The sequence below is a fragment of the Martes martes genome, assembly GCF_963455335.1.
Source record: "Martes martes genome assembly, chromosome: 1".
Taxonomy (NCBI): Eukaryota; Metazoa; Chordata; class Mammalia; order Carnivora; family Mustelidae; genus Martes; species Martes martes.
In genome coordinates, this window is record NC_137888.1 from 133,593,301 (window position 1) to 133,616,712 (window position 23,412).

Below are 23,412 nucleotides of genomic sequence, written 5' to 3' on the forward strand. Positions count from 1 at the left end.
GTGCAGTTGCGTTTATTCTAATTGCTTTTTGTTTAAAAAAAAAAAAAAGGAATTCTGCCTTCACGGGACCATACAGAATGACATGTGACTGTCGCTGCGAAGGCTGAACATTTCATGTCATCCTCCCTGCTTAAAACCTGCCTTGCCCTCTCTCCGAACTCCCACCAAGAAAAAGCTTAAGTGCCTTCCCTAATTTGCTGTGAGGCCCCTTACCTATTTAGGTTAGGGTACCAGAGTTGATGAGAAACTCTTTGCAAAGCCAAGCACAAGTTTCTGCTTTCTACTATTTTGAGCAATCAGCTGGCTTTTCCAGGCCCTCATTAGATCAATCATGGCCATTGTCTTACAGTTGAGTGGGAAATCGTTACAGGTGGAAGAAGGCACGATGCCTCTAATTCAGCAGAGGCCCCCCTAACAGGAAAGCTGCAAGGAATTACAATCAAATAGGAGACTTGTCAGTAGAATGGGGTTGCTTCCAAGGCAGGATTTCTGAAGACTTTCTGGATTTTGAGTTGAACAGAACATGCAGAGGGAAACTGGAACAAATCCACCCGCACCCAAGAAATGACCACCCTTTCTTTCAAGCACATTCCAAGTCTGGCGTTGGACTTGCAGCTTTTGCTGAAATGCCGCTTGGTACGGACACACTTCGCTTTGGCGGGGGCTTATCTTTTTTACAGGCCATTTATCTGGGAATGTGTTTTACAGGTGGCCTTGCTGTCGGGTCCAAACCCTGGGCTTATGTGGCGTCGCGGACTGTTGCTGCACATCTTTGTGACTGAATCAAGTGTCACAGATTATGGGTTGCTCGTAGCCAATAATACGGAAAGTTCTCCTTTTTTGTCTCTCTTTGCTTTTTGCCTGGCCTGTTGAGCAATGACAGTCAAAAGCCAGCTGAAGCCATCATGAGGGGACAGGCGAGGGAGAAATTGCTGGAGCCCAGATTTCTGCCTCGGCCCATACATGGGCTCTGGGGCAGCCCTAGGAGCAGGTGGGTTTTACTTGGCACCCCTCCCATTAAAACCTGCCTCGGAAATCAGTTTATTTGAAGGAGTTAACGAAAGTGCTAGATATTTTCTACCACTGGCAGAGGGAAAAGTAGTGCACACGTCTGAATAAATAACTGAAAATGGCTTCTCACTGTTCAGGAAGTACAATCAATTTGAAATTAGGATTATGGAAACATCTGCGAAAATTCAAGTGTCATCTCAATTTGGGCTCATTCAGATCCTGTATTTTTCAACTTCCCAAGCAGTGCATTTAAAATCTAATCCTAATTAACACACATAGTTTAATTATAGCCAACAAAATATTCTACAAAAATTGTGTGTGCTGCTTGGGGGGATGGGTGGGGAGGGAGGAGGCGAGGGGGAAACCAGACAAATGTTCCCTGATTGTAAAAATTCTTGTTTGGTTAATAATATAAATCCTCAAGATTTTAAACACACACTGAAGTTGCTTATCAGGAATCAAAGTAACATAAAGAAGCAGGGAGGTTCCTTTTCCTTCTAATCCTACCTTTTGCTTTCTTCCTATTTCTTGTGAACCTGGAAAGAACAAAGACCTTGTTAATTTGGCTTATACACTCTCTTTTGTGAAGACCTTTGTTGCTTTGTTTATTTTCTTTCTCTGATCAGAAGATAAACCTTTATGGTTGTGTTTGAGTACAAATAAAGAAATAAATCTACTTGCATAAAGCAAACTTTATGGTCTGTTGTTTTAGAGATGAGAAACACCTCTAAGGATTTGAAGGTTTAACTGAGAGGCACACCAACATGTTTGGAGGCTTTATTGGAACCTCATCCTAATCAACCAAAACACAGTGATCAACCATCTTGCAGAATTATCGGCGCTTTCCCCTCCCAAACCTGACATAAGTGGAATGTGCAAAGGGAACATAAATTTAAAGAAAACAAAACAAAAATCAACCAGACAAGGGGAAAAATCCCATCCAGAAGCTCAAACATAATTTTAACTAAAATTAACTCTGGGAGAGAGCTTAAAAATTCAAGCTGACTTAGTCTCAGTCATTTTGTATCCTTATTTTGGTCAATAATAAATTGAAGGGGAAAAAGTCAGATTTTCTGATTCTTCTACTTAAGTATTTTGTTACCTTGGTACTCAAAGAAATGACTTCTAATCTAGATTCTGTTCATTGTATACCTATTGCTGAAAAAAAGAGAAAATACTTCAAATTCTTGGTATTGTTCTGAAAAATTTACTGTGCTATTTTTTTTTTAAGATTTTATTTATTTGATAGATACACAGTGAGAGAGGGAACACAAGCAGGGGGAGTGGGAGAGGGAGAAGCGGGCCTCCCACCAAGCACGGAGCCCGATGCGGGACTCAATCCCAGGACCCTGGGATCATGACCTGAGCCAAAGGTGGACGCTTAACGACTGAGCCACCCAGGCACCCCTTACTGTAGTATTTGCTGTAATGAAATGTGACCCTCTGGGTTTCTGAGGATAAGGTGGTGATATTGCTTCTTAAGTTAATACTGTTGTAACTTCTATCACCTAAGCCCAGACTAAAGATAAAATTCATTGTCGTTAGCACTTAATAGTGCTTTGCTTATACATCAGTTGCACTCCTTTGCCCACCATGATTTTTAAGAATTTATAACAGTGTGGCATTTTTTGATTAGTTAATCGTCATGAATGAGTGACAGAGGGTCTGCTATGGCATTTCCTTGAAAAGAATCCTACATTTCTCCGCAGAATCCAGTGGTTCAGAAAAGACCTATATAATAGAAACATAAGGTATTTCTATACTAATGGACGAAATTACTAAAATCAGCCTTGAAAAGCAGTCAGCAAAACAACTTTTGATTACATTTTATCAAATCCTACAGCTAAAAATTCATAATTTAAAAAAATTACTAATTCTTATTCTTTCTCATTTTCCTTCTCCGTTATTCTCTTCTAGTGTCTTGCCCACCAAACTCCATGAAGGAAGAAACTGTTCATTTCTGTCTCTGTCAGAGAGCCTAGCACAGAGACTGGCACATAATAAGAAAGAAATAAATAGAAATTGGAAGAAAGAATGCATTCTACTTATTCACTGATTTCCATGATGGAATGAGAGATATGATTTCTGGCTGGATATCGGAAGGTGACTGTAGAATCACGCATAATAATCTCCTGCTGGAAAAGGTAACACGCATTTCCAGGTCATTTTTTAAAATGTCATTTTATAACCATAACAGTCAAAGCAAATCGCAAGGTAAGAATGAGAAAACTGCAAGTGATTTGGAGCTCAGGTCAAACCATCTGGATTCAAATTTCACGTCTCCCTCTTATTAGCTGTATGGTACAGCAAGCTGCTTAACCTCAGTAAGCCTTGGTTTTCTCAGCTACAACATGGCCTGGGGGTCTTAGTGAGAATCCAGTGAGATCATGCATGTAAAGTACACAGCAAAGTGCCTGGAAATTAACCTAGGATCAGGAATTGAAATGATTATGATTAGTTAGAAATAGTTTCATTTTTGGCATAATAACTTAAAGGTCTGAAGGAAGAAGCACCGGTAGCTAAATTGGTTAGACCACCATGGACTGAAATGTTCCCAGACTCCTTCAAACTCCTCCCAGATATTCCATGGCAGAAGGTTCTATACTCTGGATTCCAGACCCCATTTCCTGGTATAACCTGGAAGCCTTTGTTAAAACCTGGAAGCCATGTTATGGAAGCCATTGGCTCAGCCATGGGCTGAGGTGGGAGACGTTCTGGCCTGAGGAGCAGAAATACGATGGGGGCAGTAATGTAATTACAAATTAGGAAAAAGGAAAAGCGACAGTTAAAACAGTTTTTCCTAGCCTTCCATAGTTCACATGTATCTAAAATGCTTTTGCAAAGAGTCAGACACCCCGTGTGACAGAAATAAAAACTGCATTTTATCCACGAAGGACTGTCATCTGTTTAATGGGCATTCCATTATTGTGCTGATCAGAAAGCAGTGCTCAAGTCCTAAAAATTATTGTAGAAATAAGGTTAAGAATACATTGGTAAAACAAAAATGACTAAGAACAATGATTCCATTTTGCATTAAAATATAGAGTCATGACACTAAAGCTATATTTTAAGCCAGAGAACTTGTAAGACACCGATGTATATATAAAATTGGCATCTTGAGAATGAATTTTACTGCTATGGCTAATCTACAAACAAGTGTGATAATTTCGCTATCAGTGTGGGCATGTGTGGTGATAATGAGGTAGGCAGGGCTGCTCGAGAATTAGGGACATCGATAGATCATGTGACCTAAAATTCAAGATGGATGGAAGGAGAACGTGTATGGAGGAGACAGGTAGAAGGAAGGAAAGGTTGAATAAAGGAGGTTAGAAGCATTTGGAACTTTTAACAGGATTTTGTGTACTTGGCAGCCTATGATAAAGGAAAGAAGAAACACAAAATGTTCTTATTTTCAAGTCAAAATGTCACAGTAAGGCAGTATGTAGCAGGTGGTGTCTGTTGGAAATGGAATGTGGTACTGGTATTCCACTTAAGGTAGACTCACTGGTGTGGTTGCCTGCTTTATGGTTCCATTTCACCAATGATTATTACATTGTAGCCCTTGGCTACACAGAGATGATTAATATAAGGGCAGAAATGCCTGAGGTAGCTAGACTAAAGAGATTCTCTTTCCAGGGAATTTGAAACATGAGTTGAGATATTTAGAAGCAGGAGGTGGTTTCAAGCTACGGCTTCATTATTAGTGTCTTTGAGTTACCATTATAAAAGGTCCTCTCTCATCCCTGAGCCTTGTTCTGATCTTCCTTAGTTTTGTGAGCTATCTTGTATATTCTAATAAATATCTCCCCAGGCCCCACTTTTGCATTAGTTCACCAGACTTGCTTGCCATCAAGAGGATGTTACCTGATTTATCACCTGGTCCCTTGTATTCTCCAATGGAGTTGGCCAAACACTCACAGAGGTTTGGACAACTAAGCACAAAATGTTGTTGGTTCTACACAGCAAGCCAGTTCCATGACTTATAAAATACAAAAGGCAACAAACAACTCTTTCTAATAGCTCATTTCAGTTTCCAGGCTTAGGGAAAATAAAGTAGTGTGCCGCGATTAACTGGGCAGCTTCGGGGGTTTGAATATCCATTCTACCATTTACCACATAAACTTAAGGTATTTAAACTCTCTGTGTGCTTGGTTTCCTTACCTGACAAAATGGAGATGATATAGGTTTGTTGTGAGGATTAATGTGTTACATACAAAAAACAACTTTAGATGATCCTTTTTTAAAAGATCAATACATGCTGGTGATTTTGTTTTTGTTGTTGACTTACGATGAGATATCTCAGAAAATAGGCGGGATCAACATTACCTTTTCCATTTTATGCTATCAAAAACTGAGGCTTTAAAGGAGGAAATGAGTTGGCTAAGGTCACACAATGGTAGAGTTACCATAATTCTAACTTAAAAAATGCCATTCACTAATATTTAGTAAGTGCCTACAACGTACCAGGCTTGGAAATATAGGTCCTAGCCTTCATAAAACTTAAGAATCTGGGGCACGGGTCAGGTAACTACCCACCTATAGAACAAATCCAGCTCCTTGTCTGCTTTTATAATAAAGTTTTATTGGAACACAGCCATGCTCCTTTGTTGAGTGTAATGTCTGTGGTTCTTTCCTGCTACAGTGGGAGAGCAGAGCAATTATTACAAAGACTATATTGCCCTAAGAGCCTGAAATATTTACTATCTGATTCCTTACAGAAAAAGTTTGCCAAACACGAGTGTAGTGGGCTTATGATTTGTTAGTCTAAAAATGTTGTCTTTAATTGTTAAAGGCCAATTACAACAAGGGAAAAACTTTCCTCAGAATGTGAACAAGTTCTAGTCGTTAACAGTTTCCATTATATCCACTTTCCTTGCCCCCTACCCCCAACTTCCTAAGAAAAGGATTCTCTCTTGGCAATTATGGGACGAAGGAAAATGGTTTCCGATAGATCCACATTTCCTCTGTATTGTTCTCAACATTTAATCCTGATTATCCTTCAGACCCATACACTTCTACATTGTCCTTGCTTTCCCAACTAGAGAGAAGAAGCGACGTGTTGTTATTCAACTTCACTAAATTACAGAACTTCTTGACAGACACACCCATTAGCTGTGCAGCCTAGAAATTGCTCCTTGATTCTTTCTATTCTTTAGTAATAATAGAATAAATGCCACACCCACACTCACTTAAAATATTAAATAATTAAATCATTTCAGCTTTCCAGTTCCAGAGTTCTGAGCATGTTTATACACATATTTTAACATATCCTGGTTAACTGTTTTAACCTTCCTCATCTAAAATGTATACCATGAATGATGAGAGAGAAAAGAAATAGATATTCCTCCACAAAGGATGGCTGAGTACAGCAATGTCATTATCTGATAAAATCCTCTTGGCTGTGGAGGCGGGGGTCGGGGGTGGGGGTCAACAAATGGCCCTTGAACCACAGAATATGGATCCAAACACCTGGCTTCCTGGCTAAACTCTATGGCATGCACTCTAGAATAGTTTGGTATATAGAAGGAATGCAAAGTAAAACTCATTGCAGATGGGCTGACTTGTTGGGAGGTATGGGGGGGGCATTGACATCTGATTTTGAAGATCGCATTTGGACTTATTTACTCGATGAGCTTGGGTAGATGCTGTGGGGAAGGGATCTAAATCTGGCTGCTCAGAAAGGGATAGGCTGGAATAACCACAGAAATTACCACAAACAGGAACTTCTGAAGCCTGTAGAGTGCACAGCACATACCTTTGAAACCTCATCCGTATTAGGTTCTAACTGACTGACTCATGTAAGCTGCTTAGGGGAGAAGGCAAACACCATTTTCCAGAATAAGAATGACAATTTAGAAAAGAGATGCTCAGGTTCCTCATTGCATTGTAGGAAAGGATGAATCTGAAGATCTGGCTGCTCCAAAGGTTGCATTCAAGGATGTTGAATATTGATGGGAAGGAGAAGCTTGGTTCTGCCCATCACAGGTGAGTCAAGCCCACCTTGTTAGTGGAGAAAAGAGGGTTAAATGCTCCTTCATGTGTGAGTTACTACCAGAACACATCCAATTTGATGGCTACCATGAACTGACTATGTGTACAGGTAAAAATGCTGAAGGGTAGAGTGAGATATAGTGATTTAAGGAAGTCTATGTCTTGGAATTAAAACTTAAATCATAATGGGTATGCTACATTGTGGGGTGTTAGACCAAGTAGAAGACTGTTGCATCTTAAAAGCTTTTAATTTCACAACCTCCTTAGCATTTCAAGATTGAAAATTGAACATGTATGTTTTCTTCACCCTCTCTGGGCCTATTCCTCATTGGTCTGGCTATTTTTAATCCTCAAGGTATTTTCCCAGGGAGTAGGAAGGATTGGCCCAGTGTTTGACGAGTACTAGGCTGTGGTGCACTGCTTTGGTGACTCAAGAGAGGACGGGTTCACAGTGACACCACAAAGCAAGACAAAGAAGGCAGGAGCCACGTGAATAGGTGGTGACAGGAAGCCAGGGCAATCAATCCAATTAGAAAAAATTAGAAGTCATGTTGGAATGATATTCTCACGTGATAGTCCTTGTACCCATCTCATGGTATACCTTAAAAGTCCCATTTGGTCTTCTGGTTCACCTTTTGCCAAAATATCCAAACGATTTAATTTGACGCTCCATCCTACTTCAAATAGAGAGGTTCAGTCCTTTCTCCAGTCTTTTCTGAGGACTCTTGGGTCCCCATCCAGATACGTACAGAGGTGGTTTCTTTCTTCTACCTCTTGCTCCCAACTCTGACTCCATTTCCCCCCTGGGTCCCCTCTGGCTTCCCAGTGGCATCTCACTAAGAAGTTCTAGTTTTCCATGTTGTACATTTTCCTCCAAATGCAGATCCAGCCTCCACTTCATTCCCAAAGGCAGCGTGCTCCAGGGCTGGTACTTCTTGCTGTTTAAAAGACCTTGGGAGTGGGGAAGGGTGGAGGAAGGTGACGGTACCACAGAGGGACACTGAAGCACAGAGCATTTCAAATTAAGAAGCAGAAGTTCCACCAGTTTTATTTTTGTTTTTCAACATTTCCTTAGCAATTCGGGGTCTCTTCTCATTCCATACAAATTTTAGTATTATTTGCTCCAGCTCTTTGAAAAATACTGGTGGAATTTTGATTGGAATGGCATTAAAAGTATAGATTGCTCTGGGCAGTATAGACATTTTAACGATGTTTATTCTTCCCATCCAAGAGCATGGAATGGTCTTCCATCTTTTTGTGTCTTCTTCAATTTCTTTTAGGAGTGTTCTGTAGTTCCTCGAGTACAGATCTTTAACCTCTTTGGTTAGGTTTATTCCGAGGTATCTTATGGTTTTTGGTGCTATAGTAAATGGAATCGATTCTCTAATTTGCCTTTCTGTATTTTCATTGTTAGTGTATAAGAAAGCCACTGATTTCTGGACATTGACTTTGTATCCTGCTACATTACTGAATTGCTGTATGAGTTCTAGTAGTTTGGAGGTGGAGTCTTTCGGGTTTTCCATATAAAGAATCATGTCATCTGCGAAGAGAGAGAGTTTGACTTCTTCCTTGCCAATTTGGATACCTTTTATTTCTCTTTGTTGTCTGATTGCTGTTGCTAGGACTTCTAATACTATGTTGAACAAGAGTGGTGAGAGTGGGCATCCTTGTCGTGTTCCTGATCTCAATGGGAAGGCTGCGAGCTTTTTCCCATTGAGGATGATATTTGCTGTGGGTTTTTCATAGATAGATTTGATGAAGTTCAGGAATGTTCCCTCTATCCCTATACTTTGAAGCGTTTTAATCAGGAACGGATGCTGGATTTTGTCAAAAGCTTTTTCTGCATCAATGGAGAGGATCATGTGGTTCTTCTCTCTTCTCTTATTGATTTGTTCTATCACATTGATTGATTTGCGAATGTTGAACCATCCTTGTAACCCAGGGATGAATCCTACCTGGTCATGGTGGATAATCTTTTTAATGTGCTGTTGGATCCTGTTTGCTAGGATCTTGTTGAGAATCTTAGCATCCATATTCATCAGTGATATCGGTCTGAAATTCTCCTTTTTGGTAGGGTCTTTGCCTGGTTTGGGGATCAGGGTAATGCTGGCTTCATAAAAAGAGTCTGGAAGTTTTCCTTCTGCTTCAATTTTTTGAAACAGCTTCAGGAGAATAGGTATTATTTCTTCTTTGAAAGTTTGATAGAATTCCCCAGGGAATCCGTCAGGTCCTGGGCTCTTGTTTTTTGGGAGGTTTTTGATCACTACTTCAATCTCGTTACTAGATATCGGTCTATTCAGGTTGTCAATTTCTTCCTGGTTCAATTTTGGGAGTTTATAGTTTTCCAGGAATGCATCCATTTCATCTAGGTTGCTTAGCTTATTGGCATATAACTGTTGATAATAGCTTCTGATGATTGTTTCTACTTCCTTGGTGTTAGTTGTGATCTCTCCCTTTTCATTCATAATTTTATTAATTTGGGCTTTCTCTCTTTTCTTTTGGATTAGTGTGGCCAATGGTTTATCGATCTTATTGATTCTTTCAAAAAACCAGCTTCTAGTTTCATTGATACGTTCTACTGTATCTCTGGTTTCTACCTCGTTGATCTCTGCTCTAATCTTGATTATTTCCCTTCTTACGTGTGGAGTTGGTTTGATTTGTTGTTGATTCTCCAGTTCTTTAAGGTGTAGAGACAGCTGGTGTATTCTGGATTTTTCAATTTTTTTGAGGGAGGCTTGGATGGCTATGAATTTCCCCCTTAGGACCGCCTTTGCTGTATCCCATAGGTTTTGGAGTGAAGTGTCTTCGTTCTCATTGGTTTCCATAAATTGTTTAAGTTCTTCTTTGATCTCCTGGTTGATCCAAGCATTCTTAAGCAAGGTGGTCTTTAGCTTCCAGGTATTTGAGTTCCTTCTGAACTTTTCCTTGTGATTGAGCTCCAGTTTCAAAGCATTGTGATCTGAGAATATGCAGGGAATAATTTCAGTCTTTTGGTATCGGTTGAGCCCTGATTTGTGACCCAGTATGTGGTCTATTCTGGAGAAGGTTCCATGTGCATTTGAGAAGAATGAGTATTCTGTTGTTTTAGGGTGGAATGTTCTGTATATATCTATGAGGTCCATCTGGTCCAATGTGTCATTCAATGCTCTTATTTCTTTATTGATTTTCTGCTTCGATGATCTGTCTATTTCTGAGAGAGGCGTGTTAAGATCTCCTACTATTAATGTATTCATATCAATATGACTCTTTATCTTGATTAATAGTTTTCTTATGTAATTGGCTGCTCCCATATTGGGGGCATAGATATTTACAATTGTTAGATCATCTTGGTGGATAGTCCCTTTAAGAATGATGTAGTCTACCACAGAGAGTCCTCTTGTGGCGGTTTCTTTCCCTGGAGTTTGTTCTGCGGCCACACTGCTGGGGTCCCACAGTTTTCTCCCACTTTCTCCTTCCTCTGTCCTAGGTCCCACCTCCAATTCAAACATGTAGTCTCCCAGAGGAAACTGAGAAATCCCTCAAAAAGCATACGCAGACCTCAATGTCCTAAGTAGATGCTCCTTTGGGTTATTAAGGTGATTCTGTTTAGCCCCTATTTTCCTCCATCTCCCTGTCCCAGAGAGAAAATGAAAACCCTCTATAACTCTAAGAATAAGAAAACCCATAGAAACTCTAGGAATGAGAAAAAAAAGAGAAAATGTTTACTGTTTAAGATGAATCTTGCAGCCATCTCTTAGACCAATCCTCAATCAGTAGCCAGTTTATAAAAGAGCAAATGTGATTTTCTTCTATTAGTCAGAGGATTGGAAAGAGAACACTGGTTTGAAGGTTGTGGACCCAGCATTCTTGTCCTGACTCTGTCTCTATTAACTGTTGTGATCTTGGGAAAGCTTCCTTTCCTTTCTGACCCTAGGGCTGCTCATCTGTTAGTAGAATAGGTAGGGTTAGACCAGCATTTTCCAAACTCTGCTCTTTGTGTACTAGTTTGACGAGATGTTAATGAGTGTTTCAAGGAAAATGTGTTCTAGGGTGGACTCTTGAGGCTTGAACACTTCAACAAGATTGAAAAGTTTTCTTTGCTGTAGGACTTCTTAGATCTCTGAATAAGCTAATGGGCACCTGAACATGCAGAAAAGAGATATAATACACAGAATTTCCCAAATACATTTGAAAGAACTCCCTCCAGAATGGGAGGGAAGTAAGTAACTTATTAATATCTTAAGTAAGAAACTTATTAATATCTTATAGAAATGCTGCTTATGGAACACTGTCATTCTAAAGAATAATTAAGATGAGTAATTTTATTCTGTTCATGTTCACATTCAATTGCAATTGTTTCTACCTGTTCAGCTTGAGTGAAGCAAAACCAAGTCAGCATAAAGGGACTGGTTATTTCTCCAGGGCTCGCTCTCTTTCCTTTTGGTCAATTTTTAAAATATTGCTGCAAATCTTCTCATTTTCTGAAAAGTTGCAAAGCAGAGCTCTGGGAAGGTTGCTCATGGCAGCGCTATTAGTTCAGATGGCTCAGGGTTCTATTATGTCCAGTGACCTGTAAACTTGCCTCTACCTTTTTGAGCTGCTCTTGCTACCTATTACCTGAAGCTCAGGGTTTCCATTTGAGGTATGGCTCTAACAAAATGGTTAAGGAGCCAAAGTCCTAGAAAGTTTAGGTTACTCCCCCTGGCTCAGTGTCATTCTCCCACATGATAATTCAAAGTATCAAATTTTATTTTTCAAAATGATTCAACATTTTATTCATGTTGAAATGAAAATCATTCCTTTCTAGATTTTCTGATTGCAAAATTCTGAGTAAGTGTATCAAAGAAGACTTTTTTGTGTGTGGGCAGGTGGATGAGGGGTGATAGCTTCTCCTGTGGGGCTGGTTCTCTAAGAATGTACTTAGTCTTCTAGTTGGGTTACTCAGTACTAATTAGAGGTAAAGACCAAGGTGGAATCTGGGAAGCATTTTGAAACTGTAGAGGAAACTGGTATGCTGCGTAATTTCCTATGTCCAGGAAATGTGACCCAGCAAATGTTCCCTTGCCAAATCTCTCTAACCAAGTTTCTCCGGCGGCTGATTTTCTTCTTCTCATGTCCTTTTCAGCATGCCCATATCTAAGGTTCTTTTGTCACTCGGTTACCCCAGGCTCAAGAAGACATCAAATTCAGTCTAGAGTGTGATGGACTTTGGTGGATGTTATGATGTGCCATCCAGATTTCCCTTCAGGAATGAGAATGTATACTCCCAGCTGCTGGAAGTACTACCAGCAAACATCTACAAGTCAGCCACCTAAAGGAATTGGCTTGGATGAAGATAGCCAACTTGCCCAAGGTCAACAGCCTGCAGTGACTGGTAGATGGGGAGATAAAGGCCAATGTGCCACCACTTATACTCTGAAAGGCCAGCCCAGCTTCAGAACCCTGTGGCGTTGGCTGAGGCCTCCATGTGACTGCATCACAGCTGAACTTCTCCCTGTCCCAATCCTGCCTCCTTCCCTTCCCCTACAACTGTTGATCCTAAGAGCCCTCCTCAATATAATTTCTGTCCACTTATCTTTGTCTTATGTCCCAGGAAAACCAACGTACAGCAGAGTCTTAATATATTACCAATCCCTGAAGGATATTTGTGTTTTAAATGAATTCCATGGTGTTAGGGTTATGGGTAACTCCAAAGGAAGAGTCACTGATGGATGGTTCAATTGTTCAGCAGCGTGACATCTGGAAGGGAATGGGAGTGGGATGGTTTATGCATATAGAGGGAAAAAGTCTTTTTAAAAAGATATTTATTTATTTGAAAGACAGAGGGAGAGAGAGAGGGAGAGCATGGGTAGGAGGAGGGAGAGGGACAAGTAGACTCTGTGCTGCACAGGGAGCCACACTTGGGACTCCATGTTCAACTGACTGAGCCACCCAAGAGCCCACCCTTTTTTAAAACCATTAGTGCATTTTATGTCTTATTTAAAACATTGTTTCTCAACTGGACGTCATAAAGATATTGTTCTGTATTTCCTTCTAAAAGTTTGGCTCTTTTGCCATTGGAAATTCCATTTGGAATTGATTTTGCATGATTGATTTTCCATTTTTATAAAGTACAAAAAGTCAGATAAAATTAAATATATGTTGTTTAGGGATATAAGCATTTGTGACAAAACTATGTTTCCACAAGAAAGGAATGACAAATGCAAAATTATTATTGTCTGGGTTCGCAGAGGCAGGGGGCAGAATGAAGAGGAATATCCAAATCACTTCAGTGGAATTGGCAAGGTTCTAATAGATGAGTTGTGTAGAATTCTCATGGGGTGTCCACTTTTATCATCAAGCTTTATGATCTACATATACTTACATATATTCTTTAGTGTATCAATATTATGTATTTTAAGACAGAAAATGAGAAGAAAGGAAGTGGATAGTGCAGGAACCCACGACTCAATGTTTTGCTATAAAAGGTACTAGAAAAATAGGCCAGTAACAGGAATAGAATGTGGAGGTCACGCAAGATTATTTTTAAAGACATGGGCTCTTAAAACATATTTGTATGTGGATAAGAAAATCCAGCAGAACAAGAAAAAAACTAAATGCAGGAGAGAGAAGGGGCATTTGGAGGCCTTACACACCACCTTCTTTTGCAAAATACTTTCCCCAGGTTATAACTTTTATCTCTATTAGGTCATCAGTAGTTTTGAATTCTATTTCTCAACCGTTTACTTATTTGTGCTTAATCACAAATATTACTGAGTTCCTTCTAGGAGCTCATTCATGAAGGCAGTCAGTAGTGAGATTTGCTTCAGCCACCTACGTTCATGAGCTCCTTGCAGTTCTATCTTCCCTTGTCCTCTTTAATAGAACCACCAATAACCACCAATGGCCAAGGAGCCCAGATCTGGCTCCACTCCCCACCCCCACACACACATACACTCTGGGTTCTCTAGGAACCAGTCCTCTTACTGACCTAGGTCCAGTCTCATCTACCTTCTCTCTGGCCTTTAACTTCTCTCTATCTCAGACCTATTTCATTGCTTTTGCCCAGGGTTCCCTTTCTCCCGATTGACTCTTATTCTTCCTTTGCAAGGTTTAGCTTATATGTCACTCTCTCTGAAAGGCCATCTCTACAGTTTCACCCTCCTAACTAACTACACCTCCACCATATACATCCTATTTTTTTTTAAAGATTTTATTTATTTATTTGGCAAACAGAGATCACAAGTAGGCAGAGAAGCAGGCAGAGAGAGAGAGGAGGAAGCAGGCTCCGGGCTGAGCAGAGAGCCCAGTGTGGGGCTCAATCCCAGGACCCTGGGATCATGACCTAAGCCAAAGGCAGAAGCTTTAACCCACTGAGCCACCCAGGTGTCCCCACTATATACATTCTATTAACCTTCTATTCTTGTTCCTATGGCCTCGTTCACAATACCTACTACAATTTCAATGGCAATTATATATTTATTTGTCAACCTCCCTGGTTAAATAAGCAAATTCCATGACAGTAAGATCACAACTGCTTTGTTTCCCCTTGTGTTAGTATCTGAACTTTTTACATGGAAAGTGTTTGACATGCGATGGGCTCTGTCCCCCTTCTGCTTCCATTTCACATTGGAAACAAAACCAAACTCGGCAAGCACAGAAAGTTGGACACCGATGAGGAACTAATTCTTAATCCAGTTTTGCTTCCATTATAGTTAACAGGGTTTGGTTTAATGGCTACTCAGCAGGTTTAAGAAAAATGAACTAATTATTAAATCAGGGCACGTTAAAGCTGGAAGGGACCCAGGAAGGCTCCATGGAAATATATCTAGGGTAGAGAATGACAGACAAGAGGGAAGGGAGTAAACAGTGAAAGCTAAAAACAACAATTTACTAAGTGCTTAATATGCATTAGCCTTGTGCTAAGAGCCTTACCTATATGATCTAATTTAATCCCCTTGAATTTTCTGACAAAAGGACCCATTTGTTTTATCTTCCTATTGGAGAAACAGAACCTCCAAGAGTTGTGTACTTTGTGGAAAATCATACCTTTATTAAATGGTGGTACCCAGACTGAAACCCAGGTCTGCCTAATCCTCAAACAATGCTTTCCCAACTTCAGTGTGGATGCACATCCTCTGGATTCATTAGAGTGGAAATCCAGTTCAGCAGACTGAGATTCTGCATTTATAACAAGTGATGCTGATGTTGCTGGTCCTGGAAAGACGCGTGGAAGACCACTGTTCTATCTTGGCACTTTTTGAACTTCAATGTACAAATCAACACAAATCATCTGGGGATCTTGTAAAAAAAAAAAAAAAAAAAAGATACAGATTGTGTACCAACCGAATTGGGCACTCTGGGTTTTTTGGATTTTTGTTTGTTTGTTTGTTTGCAAGCTCCCGTTGAAGCCCATTCTGCTCATCCATGGGCCGTACTTTGAGCAACCAAGCTCTTATGTACCCCAAATCCAAAACTGTACTGTAAGCAGAGGCTCGGACAGGTCTCAGAGCTTCCAACTGCCAACATTCATTGACAATTACGCTGTGATGTGGTATATGAAGCTGCCTTTGAAAAATCACAAAAATCTACCTTTGGTTACTAACCACCTCTGAAAGGGGAGAAGGGCAGGGGCGGCCTTGCTATCAAGCTCACAAAGCCTGAATGAAGACAAAGTTTTGTGTGATGTCAATGGGGAGGCCTGCAAGACACACCAAGTTCACGTGTGTGTTGAGCATAGACAGCGGCCCCCTTTCCCTCCCAACGTCTCAAAGCAATGTGATGTCACCAGCTCTAAAAAACCCGAGGTTCATAATGAAACTTGTAATCAGGTGAGTCTTGTTTTGTTTTGAGTCCATTCACACTGTTTCTCACAGTCCCTTGGTCGGTGACTTCAGGGGCACACTCTGGGGGTGAATTCTGGGAACTGTAACTGATCTTTCAGGTTTACATAAAGTGGGTTTACTCCCCTCAGAGAACATCACTTGCTTTCTTGTAAATCTGTTCTCTTGCTCAGAGGGGAACCTGACTTTTCTTACTGATGAATGTGTTTGGGGACAGCAGGTCTTACAATATGCTGGTAACTAGTCCCTGTCATCTGATGTGAATTTGGAGTAGATTTTGCCAACACTCCTCCCCAGGGCACATACCTGGGAGGCTGGCCATGCTCTTGAGCCTCATATCCCACTATTCTGGTCCTAAGGTCCACAAGCCTTGATTAGAAAAATGGGCTGTCTGATTGTTGTCCATTTCAGCCCAGCCCAGCTTTCCCCAGGAGTTTACTTTTTGAATAAGGTGGATTCTCCCTCCTGAGCATTGAAGCAGACAAGGTGAGGGGCACTCGATAAAAGCCAGCTCCTCTTGTATACACAGAAACCACCAGATAAGGAGGGCTTCTAGGATCAGGATGGAAGGAAGTGCTCCCCTCTGATTTACACCACAGCATGGAAACAAGGAAAGTGGGAGGGTCCGGACTTTTGGGACTGGCAGACCCGAATTTCGGTTCTGACCTTGTCACTTATTATCTGTGTGGCTTTGGGGAGGTTATTTTACCCCTTAAGATTTGGTTTTCCCATCTGTAAATAGAGATCATACACCTAACATCATCTTGTGACTCCAAGGATCAGATCCCATCATAGACGCAAAGCACTTTGTGCCTGAGACCTAGGATGCGCTCCATAAAAATAAACCTTTCTCCTTCCCTCTTCCTTACTCTTCCCTTTCTAGATTTTGAACACAACAAGCAAAAATTATCAGGCTCTGCAAAATGGCAGTTTCAAAGTGGTTTGTGCCAAGGTCCATTTAGGTTCCAAAATACTCCCGTTCCGCTGCTTATTTCTGCGTTCTTGCCGTCTGATGTGTATCTGCGCGTCTCTGTGATTACACACTGCTGTCACTCAACGCGCCGCAAACGCCAACAGATTCTGTTACAACAGCTGATTTTGCAGGCCTGCCTCAGCATCCAATCAGCGAAGATGCCTCTCAGACCCTGAAGGAAACGCACTCTTGGCCAACTGTCTTTTAAGACGTTGGTTGCTTTATTTACAAAGAGACCCTTCCAAAAGGTTTCCCAGCAGAGCATAAATTGGTGATTTTGGGCGAAAGAATTAAAAACGTGGTTCCAACCGTGTCGTTAATGGGGGTCTGCCACATGTGCAATGCAGACCACGCAAGGCCTTAATTTTTTATTAGACTGGAATCATTTCTGGCACTTAAACATTTTGATGAAATTTGTTCAATTTTCTGGGTGTGTTTTATATGAAAAAATTAAATGTTTTTTGGCAGTTCTATTAAATAGACACCGGCAACATCTCTGGATGGTTTAGTGCTCAGAAATCAATGATACAACATTTTATTTAATCCACCAATTGAGAGCTGTATTGCAGCGATTCTTTTTCCTCTGGGCCACACATGATCGTCATGACTGTGAATGAAGTGTGAAGCTGAAGAAGGGGCATTTTCTTTTTAGTGAGGAAAGCAAGACCACACCAAAGTACATTATGTCTTTGTGTAAATTAGTAAAAGGCATCACATCTGGGCAGACGTGGCTCACTGGCTCTCAGTTTGGCAAGTAGAAAGAGCCAAATTCTGTCACCCACCCATGCTTGGCTAATCCTTTTGTTCAGTGCACATACTGAGCAACAGTTCACAGTGTTCCTTAGGAAAACCTGGAGTGCACTGTCCTTACCCAAATGAGAAAAGTGCCTCTGCTTTGAACTTGCCGTTCTTTCCTCCTTAAAGCTTTAGCCTCTGAGTTAATTGCATTCTCCCCATGAATTGATCATGCACATCTTGATCCTAAGAACAAGATGTATCTTTCAGATTCTCAGCTCCTTAGTTCAGGAGTGTTTATTGAGCATCTCATATATACCAGCATATAGAAGACCTTTGGTAAATGCTTGTTGAATGATACGTTGCATATTTATCTTGCTCAAATGGATTGAAATATTATAGTAAAAATGAATCCAGTCTACTTCAGGCCCTGGAGATGACATTTGTCATATTGTGGGCAGAGAGAAGAGGTCATTTCTCTTCTCCATCCGTTTTACATTTCCCTGGTATCTAGGAGGAGAGATACTTCTTTCATAGTTACAACTGGGACATAGAGATAAAATTGGTGTACAACAAGAGACTGAATTTTCTATAAACTTTTCCCTCAGTTTCTCCCTTCCCAGTTCCATCACTGAAGTCCTTCATTAGAAGTGATTTTAGGGTGCTTTAATGCTGAGCTGACTCCGGATAGGGGTTGCTCTTCTGTTTCCACACTTATCCTTTTAAATTAGAAAAGGAGGAAAAAGGAAAATAGGACTCCATAGTAGGCAAAAAAAACAAAAAACAAAAAACAAACCAAAAAAAAGGAGGGGAAAAACATAGAAAAACTTGCAACTCTCTGAAAGCTTTTATAAAAAGCATTTCCGCCTTGAAGACACATCTAAACCCAAATGTCCAAATGTCAAGGACTGAATGACCTATTTTTCTTCATTTTCCTGGAGGAAGGTGCACCTAGAACTGGACAAGGCAGAGGCAGGATTTTACATTAATGTGACCCCTGACGAGAACTTACCAAAAGTCAGTTCTCAATTTTTCTCTGCTATGGGCTGGTGTCAGGGTGAGGAAACCCCTGCTGTATATTTGAGTGTCCAGGGAGACGGGCCATTAGTCAACATCATCCAGTGGTTCCCAGTCATTGTCTGAATTCTGGAGCCACTCACCCTGCCCTCTTTGCCCTAGCTTACTCTGTTTTCAACTTGCTCTCAGCTGCCTCTCTCTACTTCGCCCTCCACCCATCCACTTTTCATGAGTCATGTCTGTGGGAGGAGGAACTTGGGAGACAAAAGAACCAAGAGAATCTTTCATCACTGGATCACGAAGTGATTTGAAATAAGAATTAATCCTCACAACTTCCCTGTGAGGTGAGGAAGCTTTTTAACATCTTGACATCCGGGGAGCTGCAGAGGTGAAGTGGCTTTTTGCCAGGCACCCCCACAGGGGCAGAGAACTGGGGTCCTCAACTTCCCTCAACGTTAGGGGCCTCTCCCTAGTTTTCCCTTTCCCCCTTCCTCCCCAGCCCCATCAGAACTCCTTTGAGGAAGGAAGCTGACTGCTTGCTTTCAGTGGCTGGCACTAGATAGCTTCACGTGAGAGAATAGACCCCAAGCCTCCTCATTATTCTAGTGGAAAGAGCTCTGACTTGCAACCAGAGATCCTGGCATGGTCATTTATCATGTATGACAAAGCAGTTCTGCTCTCTGAGCCTCTCTTTCCTCATCTACAAAATGGGAACAAGAGATGCAACGGGCATCCGCGAAACTTTAGTGAATGGCATTTTCAACAATGTTAGTGAATGGCTATCAACAGATAGAGTGGGTGGATTTGAAAAACTCTCAAAAGGCCACCCTTGTCCCCAAGTGTCTCCACAGGGTTCACTTCCTGGGGTTGTTTTGAGGATTAAAAGAAACCATATGCATGTGAGGGCCAAGAGGAGGCTTAGTTCATGTTAGACTCTACCCAGTTAAGAGGCATCAGGAAGAAAACAGAAGAGTGAACAGGACATCAGAGGTGAGACCAAGCCAGCTTCTTTCTAGGCACCTAATTTTAAGTTACTTACCCAACTGGAATGAAACACCCTTATAATGTCCAATTACCTTCTTTCCCGTTCTTCCTTGTGACTACAAAGCTTTGAACCTGTGACAAAGCATATCCTCCCTCCACTCCCCAGTTTGAAGGGGGTATCATAAAAGTCATGGTTGAGGGGCGCCTGGGTGGCTCAGTGGGTTAAAGCCTCTGCCTTCGGCTCAGGTCATGGTCTCGGGGTCCTGGGATCGAGCCCCGCATCGGGTTCTCTGCTTGGCGGGGAGCCTGCTTCCTCCTCTCTCTCTGCCTGCCTCTCTGCCTACTTGTGATCTTTCCCCTGTCAAATAAATAAATAAAATTATTTAAAAAAAAAAGGTCATGGATGATAGCAATAGCTCTGCTGAGGGGAGAGAGGAAGACACCAGGAATTAGACAAGGCCGGGAACACAGGGAAACAGAACAGACCATGGAAACCGAGGGAGGTGCAGGCAGTTTGATAAGAACGACTCACTCCTCACTATAGTGCCCTGGGCTGGCCCCAAGGGGAAGAGCAAGGCTGGGTGAGTGCCACAAAGAAGCACTGCCAGTGCGATTGGACTTCACACCAGTTCTGTAGACACCGAGATACACAGTATGTGGCAAACCTTTACCACAGGACCTATATACACCGATTAGGATTTGTGAGTTAGTCTCCAAGCTCAGAAAAACAGGCAGAGATGTTTAAGTGAGAAAGGGCTTTATTTGTCCTGTGCCACAGAAATCCACAGGTTGGTGGTCCAGGACTTGTGTCATCACTAAGGAAGTTTTCAGAGTCCTAGCCCCGTCTCCAGCTCCCTGATATGCCAACCTTGGTGTATGGCATTCACATTTAAGATGGCTGCTATGTGTGGAGGTATCATGTACCACCCCGAACAGAAGGGTGACAAAAGAGGCTAGTAGGAAATTGTTGTGTAGGGGAAAGGAAATTACTTGTCCAGTAACCTTCAATTCTCCTCTTATTGGCCAGACTTCTGTCACAGGACCATCTCTAGCCGCAGGGGAGTCTGGGAAAGAGAATTCGGCGCCATGTGCAATGTAAACTGCTCTATCCATGCCCATACATCCTTCAGTAAAATCGAAACTGCTCTCTGTGGAGCTTCACTCCGCTGCACTCTTTGTGGAGTAGGACAGTGAATAAGCACACGTGGTTATTTAAGTCTAAATTAATTAAAATGGAATCAAATTGGTACTTATTCCTCAGTGGCACTCGCCACATGTGGTTTGTAGCTACCATATCAGATAGCACCTTTGTATCACCTGAGAAGGTTCTGCTGCATGTCGGCAGATTGGAAAACAGACTGCATTAAAAAAAAACCAACCAACAAACAAATCAACAAAAACCCAGCAATTGACCACAGCTATAACAGTTAATGGTGTTTGGAGGAGGGAGGCTGGGGGACCTGGACAAAGACTGGATTCCAGAATATTTGTCATCAGTTGGCAGCAGAAGCACAGCTAATAAAACCTGAATGCTCAGGTCTCTTCCTCAAAAATATCTGAGGTCGCCTTTCAAGTTTGGAACATAGAATCAAGTTTTGTTCCTTTTCTCTTATCCAGGGACTGGGAGCATCTCCCTTCTCTGAAACTACCGTGATGAATATATTTTGGATTTAATCTTCCCCACTGTTACCTCAGCCCAGTCTTTCAAAGCTCCCAAAAGCTGAGGGGTGGAGATACGGTTCGATTCCCAAGAATTTTGCAGCATTATTTATCTAAGCATTAGGGGGAATCATTCAGCTAAATCCCAGTGACTTGCATGTAAGTTTACCTCTGAGAGCGTATTTCCCTCTCCTTCAGCATTTCAGTCTCATTACTTGTACCATATCTCATGTTGAATCGCACGAGATGCCCATCTGTCCAAAGGCTTATTCTGTTGGCCCGCTCTCAATGGCTTGAATTTTAACTTTGCTTTGAACTTAGTGGCTTAACTCTTCCTGCTTTCCTTGGGCCCCTGGGGCCATTACATCACAGGCTTATTTCTCTCTTAGACACTCAGAGCCAAAATAATGCTACCATGTCGGAGCCAAAATATTGCTACCATGTTACGTTTATTTTCTTCTCCCGGTCCTTTTTTTGAAATGGCAGCCTGTTTCCTATCTGTGAGTCACTGGCTCTGGCTCTGCTAAGAGAGAGGCTCTCCTGATGAGTGCTATGTATGGTACCACAGTTGAAAGTTTTCCTCTTCCAGCTCTGGCTGAAATTAATTAGACTTATTGCTTCTCTTCTCATTTGTCTTCATGTCTAGAAAAGTGATAGAAAGTTCTGATCTTCCTTTTGTAGTTCCACAGCAGTCACGGTTACCAGTAATTAAGGACGCAGGGTCCCTTGTAGCCGTGCAATCGGAATTGGATTGTGAACCCAGTGAACAGGGACCGTCTGCCTCGGTGCGATGCTTTTGTAACTCCCTCTCTGCAGTGGGGACCCAGTTGGCACCCAATAAGTAATAAATAATAATGATAAGTAGTCTCGGCTTATGCTTTCCAGAATGGTGCCTTGCTTTTTCTAATTTTGTAAAATGGCTTCCTGATAAAGTGGAATGTCCATGTCACCATCACAGAAAATATGGATTGGTTTTCAATGAAATATTAATGATTATCAACTCACTGGGCTTTTCCTTTGTGAGGACTGAAATAAAAAAGCAGCTGAATTTCTTGATAATGAGTTAAAATCTGATTTCTTCAGAAAGAACTGTGGTGGAGTCAAGCTTCTTTTTGAACTCGCCTCTCCGCTTCATCCTCTCTCTCTCCTGACTGCCCTCGTTGGGGGTATTTTCATTCTTCAGTAGAAATTTCAGACATATAAGGACGTGGTTTTGATGGGTGGGGTCCGTGGTGGTAGAAGGAACCAGAAGTAAGTCTTGCCTCCATCACATGCCGGTTTTCTTTTACTCACTTTGGGAGAGCTACTTATCTGTGAAATGGGAATGATAATACTAATAGCACCGCTTCCTGGGTTTGTGGTGAGGATAAATGAAAAAGCGAGTGGGGAGCACCTCAGCAGAGAGTCGGCTGCACAGCTGAGACTGTAAGAAATGTTAATTCTTATTGTATGGTCAGAGGGGGGCAGCCAGAATGGAGGTAAAATCCAAATCTGCCCATCGGGTTCAAGTTAGCCACTTGGGTGAGATGTGGTGGAGAAACCTGTCACAAGAAGCAGCTGAAACAAGATTTGGGGATTATCTGTGGGTTTCTGCTTCCTGCCCTCTTCTGTTTCCTGATACTATTTGAGAGTTTGTTCTGCTGACTCTGGGCATGCTCTGGAGCTTTCTCCTCCACTTTTGCTGACTCTGTCAGGATTAGCCACAGAGGAAGAGTCATTCAGTCCCGAATGTCTGAATCCAGGCAGGAAGGACCTACTAGAAGAGGAGGTGCCTGGAGTTCTGGAAGGAATGGGTGCTGGTTTGTGAAAGGGATTCAGACTCTGAGAATTCACGTGCTGTTCTTTCGTCTCCCCGCAACTGCCACCTGCAGCCACCAGCCCTACTCCCTCTGGTCCCCCACCCTCCCCCTTCTTAGGCTGTCTGCAGCCTTATCTGGAAACCCACGGAGGGCTGAGGTGAGATGGAGCGATAAGCAGGAAGTGCAGTGGAATTTTCATTCCTGGAAAAAAAAAAAAAAAAGGGACCTTGGCATGAGAAGCAGAATAGAGGGTTCGGGATGTTAATCACTGCTCCTTTTATCAGACAGCTTTATTAAGATCAATGTTTTTTGTTGCCAAATTAGAGTGGACCTAGAGCGAACTTCCCAGCAGTTATTAACACAAGTCCACATTTGCTGGAAGGATTGGGTACCTCCACGTGTTCAGCCATAGCTGGAAGTTACACAATATCTATATCATTTT